At 43.4% G+C, this 7868-nt stretch overlaps 1 non-coding gene across 1 annotated transcript; it reads right to left on the reverse strand.

Moving 5' to 3' along the window:
* Positions 1–416: 416 nt before the first annotated feature.
* Positions 417–488, reverse strand: TRNAI-GAU (transfer RNA isoleucine (anticodon GAU)). The gene has a single exon. It is a non-coding gene; the product is annotated as a tRNA-Ile (tRNA).
* Between the last annotated feature and the right edge of the window lie 7380 nt (positions 489–7868).

Consider the following 7868-nt stretch of genomic DNA (forward strand, 5'->3'; position numbering starts at 1 on the left):
GATCACCAGGCAACAGAGATCAGTTCATCTGGAGACAATGGCCACTTTGGCAGTTGGACTCTGTGGGATTGAAGTCACTCCATCTCCAAACCCTGGCCTTCTCAGGCTCCGCCCCCAAAATCTCCAGGTATTTCCCAACCTGGAGCCAGCAACCCTAGGTACCCAGCAATCTTCCATGGTAGAGTGACATTTCAACCTTGGTCTCTAAGAGCCTAGTCCAATACACTACTCACTACAGTACAATGTCTCTCTGCTGGGCTGAAAGCTGAAATTTACACATGAACACATGAAGCTGCCTTATACTGAATCAGACCCTTGGTCCATCAAAGTCAGTATTGTCTACTCAGACCAGCAGCAGCTCTCCAGGGTCTCAGGCAGGGGTCTTTCACATCACCTACTTGCCTGGTTTCTTTAACTGGAGATGCCAGGGATTGAACCTGGGACCTTCTGCATATCAAGCAAATGCTCTACCACTGAGCCACAGCCCCTCCCCCCAATTAAACTATGAGACGCAAATTGAAAAACACTTTCATGTCTTAGCCCTTCAGTTCCCAGCAATAATCTCCACCACTACCCTCTTCCCTTCCCCTTCAAATTCCTCATGAGTCTTTTGCTAACATTGGTGGTGGTGGAAAGTGCCATCAAGTCACATCTGATTTATGGTGACTCCTCATGGGGTTTTCACGGCAAGAGACATTCAGAGGTGGTTTGCCACTGCCTGCCTCCTTATGGGCTGAGAGAGTTCTGAGAGAACTGTGACTGGCCCAAGGTCACCCAGCAGGCTTCATATGGAGGAGTGAAGAATTGAACCCAGTTCTCCAGATTAGTGTCCATTGCTCTTAACCACTGCACCACACTGGCTCTGTTTTCTAACGCTTTCATGACATAAATCAAGGTATGACAGTTTATGCCAAATCAAGTGAGAAATTATTAGGGGAAATCCTACTCTTGTATTTCCTGCTCTTGCTGGAACAGTCAGTGCTGATTACTCAGCAGCTGCAGTCAGGCATCCTTGTGTTTGCAGACTCTCCCCCTTTGGAGAAATGTCTGCATGTTTGCCTTCATAATCCCTCTCTGCTTCCCACAGGACCTGGCTATTCAGCATTTGTAGTCCTGGAAATGCTACACCAACGTTTGTGTTATAAATAATATAAATCTGCCAAACAACCAGAAAGAAAAGAATCATTTGACCACCTTCAACAGAAGTTTGATCAAAATACATTTGTTGCCAGCCTGGGAGGTTCCCCCAGTAGCTTTCCCATATGATTACTCCCGGAAAAAGAGGTGCCTGTTGGAAATGCCAAGATACTGATGGCTCCTATTTTCATGTCTGGTGGACATGTCCAAAGTTACAAACATATTGGAAAAGAATCCATCAAGAACTTCAGTTAATGTTCAATATTAAGTTAACATTTGATCCTAAATCCTATCTTCTCAGTATAGTGCCACCTAACTTGCCTTCGAAATTTTATGACGTTTTCAAATATGCTACGACAGCAGCTAGAACGGTTCTTGCAAGAACTTGGAAACAAACTCTTATACCCGAAATAGAAGACTGGAAAGAAAAACTATTGGAATATGCCAGCATGGCCAAGATGACTTTTGAGATAAACCTAAAATCCAGTGAATCTACAGAGCAATTTGACGAAAAGTGGGTGTCATTCTACAATTATATGAACTCTAGCTAACTGAATGAAATGCGATGGTTAAATATTATTTAACTTGTTATAAAGAACTGTTAAGTAACTTTAGACTTTTACATAATAGAATACTAATATAAGTAGAATAATAGAATGACGTTTTGTAACATTTTTTTATTAATATAGAGAAAGCCTTACAATATGTATCTGAGCTTATTTTTTTAATAGTGTATTGTTTTTATACTTATAATGCTTCATCCCTCCCTTTTTTTTCCTGTACCCTTTCAATAATACAAATAAAATCTTTACAAAAAAAAAAAGACCTTTTCTGCAATGTTCTACCTAGTAATATCAGTTCTGCAGGGCCTGTAAGACAGAGCTATTCCACCAGGCCTGTAACTGAGGGCAGCCACAGGTGTTATTTATGCTGGCGTCCCTACTTCCCCCCTCTGTCTTCTGTAATTTAGTGTATTTATTCTAAAGGGGTCTATCTGCCTGCCTGATATGATGCAGCAGGTGCTATATGAATTGTACACCACCTGCGGTTTATAAGATTGTATATTTTTAACATTTTAAGTGTTTTACTGGTGTGTGTGTGTGGCATATGATTTTATTGTTGCTACCTGCCCTGAGCCTGACCTTGGCTGGGGAGGGCAGGCTAGAAATTCAAATAATAAATAAATAAATAAATAAATAAATAAATAAATAAATAAATAAATGAGTCTTGAGAACTGTACTATAGGACTGGATCTCTGGGATCACCCAGTTCCTGAGTCCAGGAGGATTCTGATCTTCAATTGCAGAAATAGCTGAAGCTATTTCTGACCAGCAGGCCCAGTGGTGAAGGCCCTGCAAGTCTTTTGATTTGAGTTGGGCCATGCAATGTTTGAATTATTCTGAAATTAATATCTGCTGAAGTTGTGCATCTGAATCCTAAAAGCACCATTCTACTGACAGTGAGTTGTGAAGGTACCAGATTCTTCAGTTCAATCTTGCTGTGACCAGTTTAAAGACCAGTTTTGCTTGGCAAATGTCATTCACTGAGGTGCGTAGACCTGTCACTACCACAGTTTTCTTTGTTGCTGGAATATTGTCCTGACAGAAGAGCAAAATGCAGTTCCTCTGACCTCAGCCTTAGACCTAATTCAGCTTATCCAAAACCATAATCCCATTTGATATATAAATATTATTATGGGAGCTTAGAGGTCCTTGAACTGTCCTCAGCTTTTGAATGTATGCAAATGTTCCTTTATCTTTTAGTGTTGATGCAATTAGATTTATGGAAAACTATTTCTTCCTCATGTGCCTTGCTCTGCAACTGAACAAAATAAGACAAAGTCCAGATTTCATTTCTCTGTCAACCCATTTTTATTGCCTTTGCTTCTTTACCACCAACCAGCAACCTGGGTCTCTTTGAAAGTTAAGGCCAGGTGGTCAGATCCACAGATAAGGCCATGAAGTGCTCCAAGAACTGCATTAGCAATGTTAGATTTATCACTGTTTCTGTGAGATGTGTAAAATGTGTAACTATGTATACATTGTTTTGTTATATAGTTTGGACTATGTTAGAGGATGAAATGGGACTACTTTGGTGGAATTTTTTAAAAGATGTCATTAAGGAGTCACTACTTTGATGTAAGGGAGGAGTATAGGAAAACTCTGGTGAGATACAGACATAATTTACAGTGCATTCCTGAGAGGAATGCATGTGCCGGGCTTAGGAGGCAACGCAGTGGCGTTTTACTGGTTGGAGAAACCAGTCGAGCAAATCCAAGTGATGCCTGTTTGGATGTGGTCTGGCCCTGTTAACCCACGGGAAAAATCCCCTCCAGGGTTCTTCGAGGGTTAACACCCACCTACCTGTAGTGAGAAGCACAGAGAAGAGGAAGAGTCCAAAGAAACCTTGCATGGTGATGGAAAGTTCACAGGGTAAGGATGTGGTTCAAAAACTCTTCAATGTCACAAGTGACTGCAAAGATATAGAGAAAGGATGCTCAAATGGGCAACATGAACCAAGATGTCTCCTAACTCTCTTGCTGCCATGTTACTGATTGGTTGATCTGGATATTTATCCCACCCTTCTTCCAAGTGGTATACAAACCCCTTTTGTCCATTTCCTTTTCACAACAACCATGTGAGGTAAGTTAGGCTGACAGAGTGAGAACGACTGGTCTAACATCAACCTGTGTCCTTCATGACCCAGTGGGAATTTGAACAGAGGTCTCCCCAGTACTAATCTAACACTCCAATCACTGCACTACATTGGTGGAATTTTAAAGATAAGCTCTGCTTCCTATAACTGTGGGAAACATTCCTCCATTATGGCCAGACCATTCCCCTGATGTCTGACCAAAGAAATAATTCCACAGTTTGTACCTCAAAGGCACCTTCCTGGACATTAGGCAGGGCCAGTTCCAGATTTTGGGGACCCTGGGGCAGAGAGTTCCCAGGGGCCTCCCTTCATGCCCAACCACCCATGGGTCTCACTAGCTGCCTGTGCATTGTTCCCTATCTGCACCTGCAAGCCTTCTATGACCCATGCTCACAGCCATCTACACTACCTGCAGCCAATTCCCTGATGGTACTGAGCAGTGTGTGCAGCTGAGAACTTGGATGGAGGAGCGCTTATAACTTATAAGTGAGCAGGCCAGGAAAGGGCATGTTGAGGGTCAGCAGTAGTGGGCCCTGTCAGAAATTCTGGACCCCGCCAGATGTCCTGGGTGGGGGTATGCTGATGCATGCCCTGGCGTTAGGTAGCATCAGGCCTGTTTACGTACTTCTCTATAATGTGCTGTTGGTCAGGATTCTGTCCTTTCCATCACTGGTTAAAGGACAACTTTGTCAGCCAACCTTCCAATATTCCAGCTGGCGACCCTAATGGCATCCCCACTCACCAAAGAAAGAAACAAAGAAGTTGTTGAAATATATATTTTAAAAAAACCCTCAGATCTCAAAAGAGAAGAAAACAAAAAATAGGAGGGAAACAGTTGGAGTAGAATTACTATGGAAGCGCAGTGGAACTATGATAGAGATATGCTTTGCTCATACTCTGACAAGCAATTGAACAAGTTCGATGGTGCTTTGACTGATCTGCAGTTCAAAAGAAACTCTCCAAAACATGGTCAGCTGGACTAACATGATGAGGATCTCTTTTGCATCCCTAACCAAAAGCAGCCGTAGAACTCCTCTTGTTGCTGTTGAAGAACTTTCTGCTATCTTTGTATTATGCTATTAGTTAGGTGATTTAACCTAGCATTTGAGATACAGGATTATTCATTTGTAGGACACTGTTCCTTTATTCATTTGTCTTGGACTCATTCCACTCAGTTTCCTTTGGAGGTATTTTTGTGATTGTACATATTGTTACTACTCCTGTGCCTACATATGCTAGATTGTATAGAATACTGCAGAAATCAACATCAGTAAATTGATTTTTCATTGTGAGCCTTCGTGCTGTTTTTATTGTTAAAGTTACTATTGTCAGCACAGGTTTTTTGTTAAGTAGAACTCCTCTTTGCAGTGGGAAAGGGACTAAGAAGCCCCACTCTGGAATTGTAGCCCTCGAGGAATCAGGAAAAGCCATTCAGTGTGCGGTTATTCTCTAAACATACATGATATTGTAGCCAGAATAGGATCTCAACAGAGCAAATGGGATGAAGTGATTTACCACAAGCTCCTAATGACTGCAGACACGGAACTCCACAGATTCTTCTGAAAATCTGCTCCTAGAGCATGTAAGAGATCACTAACTTGTCAGTGGATAGGGCTTTCATAATCCCCACCAGTGGGTGGGGGTGGGAGGGCATCCAGAATACTATTACTTTACAACTCCAACTTTCATTTTCCATACTCTTATCTTGTTTACAACTACAGATATTTTTATATGGCCCAATGACGGTTAGGTGTACAATTGTACAGTATGTATTAACCTTTAAAACCTGGCCTGATGAGGACACAGTATGTTAGTGATGGGTTAGACCAATTAAGGAACCCACTTGCTGGGGGTCGGAAGGTGCACAGCCTAAGGAAAGCCCAGAATTGCTGCTGCAAGCAGCTCTGAGAAACCTGCTGTGGGAAAGCAGGACATGCTCCAGTGGAGGCAATGTGGGCTAATGGCCCTGGCCCTGGAGGAGCCAACAATAATTAGGAGTAGGGCTGTCAAAAAAAAAAATTCGGTACAGTTCGGATTCGGCCGAATTTGGCCCTTGTGGGTTCGGTACGTGCCGAAGTCCGAACTCCCCCACTTCGGATCCGTTCAATTCGGCGGGAATTCAAAGTTCGGAAAAAAAATTTGGCCGAATAAAGCCATTAAAAACACAACCGCGCCTTTCCGCGGCTCTGGGGGGGGGCATTTTTGGGCTTAGAGGTCCCAAACTTTCAGCAGAGCTTCAAAGGACGTATATTGAAAGACTCCCCGAGTTTTGTAAAGATTGGGTCAGGGGGGGCTGAGATATGGGCCCTGAAAGGGGTCCCCCCACCCTTAATGTGTATCTCTCAGCAGAGCTTGCTGCCCACGCACAAAGCTCCCAGCCCCGACAAACAGCTGATGAGAGCAAGGGCGGGACAGGTGCTAAGAACTTTGCAAAGCAACACAACTGAAAAGCAACACCTTTGCAAACATGCAAAGGGCGGGGCAGGTGTGAAGAATTTTGCAAAACAATACAACTGCAAAGCAACACAAGCACGCAATGCAACACCTTTGCAACAGTGCAAAGCAACACCTGACACCTGGGAGTTTGCAAACCATGGAAAGGGACAGAGGCAGCTAGCTATGCATAATGAGCAGGAGGGGGTGGAATTTCTCCTTTTGCATTGGACTTGGGACCAGGCAGATGCATTCTTTAAGTCACCATTTGAAAACCAGTTTTGAGCAAGCATCAAAATAACCTAACTGATCTTATGAATGAGGAAAAACCTGAAGAATAAAAATGAAGCCCCCTCTCAAACCAGGGAGAGAGAGACTGGAGGGGGAACACACACCCCAGGCAGAACCGGCAAAAGCCCCCTTTGGCTTCCCCTCCCACAGAAACTGCTCCCTCCCCACACACACACACAGACTCTGCTTTCCCCCCCACACACACAGAGAAAAGAAAAATTATAGATTAAAGCCCCCAAAGGGGTCTTACTGTGGCTGTCTTCTGTTCCAGCAGGAGGAGCTGGGAGGCTGGGTAATCCAATATGATTCCATTTGTATCCAATATAAGATCCATATGTATGCATCTCTCGAGGGTGATCCATTCATCCCAATAGGGAAAAGGGGAAAGCCCATATCTCGGGGGGGCCCTGACCCAATGTTTACAAAACTTGGGTGGTCTCTTAAAAAGCCTTGACTGAAGCTCCGCTGAAAGTCTGGGGTCGGCACACCCAAAAATGCGCCCCCTGCAGCCACAGAAAGAGAAAAGGGGGGGGAGCCGATATTTCAGCCACCACTGAACCCATCTTTACAAAACTTGGGTGGTCTCTTAAGAGGGATTCTCTGAAGCTATGATAAAAGTTTGGGGGCTGAACCCCCAAAAAAGCGCCCCCTGCAGCCACGAAAATGGAAAAGGGGGGAGAGGAAAAAGGGGTGGAGCCCATATCTCGGAACCCCCTGACCCAATGTTTACAAAACTTGGGGGGTATCTTAAGAAGCCTTGTCTGATACTTTGCTGAAAGTTTGGGGTTGGCACACCCAAAAATGCACCCCCTGCAGCCATGGAAAGAAAAAGGGGGGGAGCCCATATCTCGGGACCCCCTGACCCAATGTTTACAAAACTTGGGTGGTCTCTTAAGAAAACCTGAGTTTTAACTTGTTACTAAAATGTATTTTAAATTAATTATTTTTATCTGGATTTATAGAGTTGTTTTTTTATTAATACTTGTAACGACTTTTGGACACATGCATTAAAACTGAACCTTTAACATAGAAAGGGATGTAAAAATTATTAAAGATTTTGTTTCCCTCTGTACCATTTGCTTCCTTGCCTTTGTTTTGCCTTGGTGCGGCCCCTTTCATTTCTTCTTCAAGAACATGCTCAAGTCAGTTATGTTAGACATGTTTATTCAGGTCTTCATACCTAGGTATAATGCTGCCACAATTTCTTCCAACATACTTTGACTTCCTGATAGTCTCACGATTCTTTATGTTGGCTAGATTGAATGCCATTCCATCAGGGGAGCTATGGGGTCATTAAAATAAGATGCCGTATTCTGAGCGAATGCATCATTGGGCAAAAACGCATGGTCGCT

The sequence above is a fragment of the Euleptes europaea genome, chromosome 3 (genome assembly GCF_029931775.1).
Source record: "Euleptes europaea isolate rEulEur1 chromosome 3, rEulEur1.hap1, whole genome shotgun sequence".
Lineage (NCBI taxonomy): Eukaryota > Metazoa > Chordata > Lepidosauria > Squamata > Sphaerodactylidae > Euleptes > Euleptes europaea.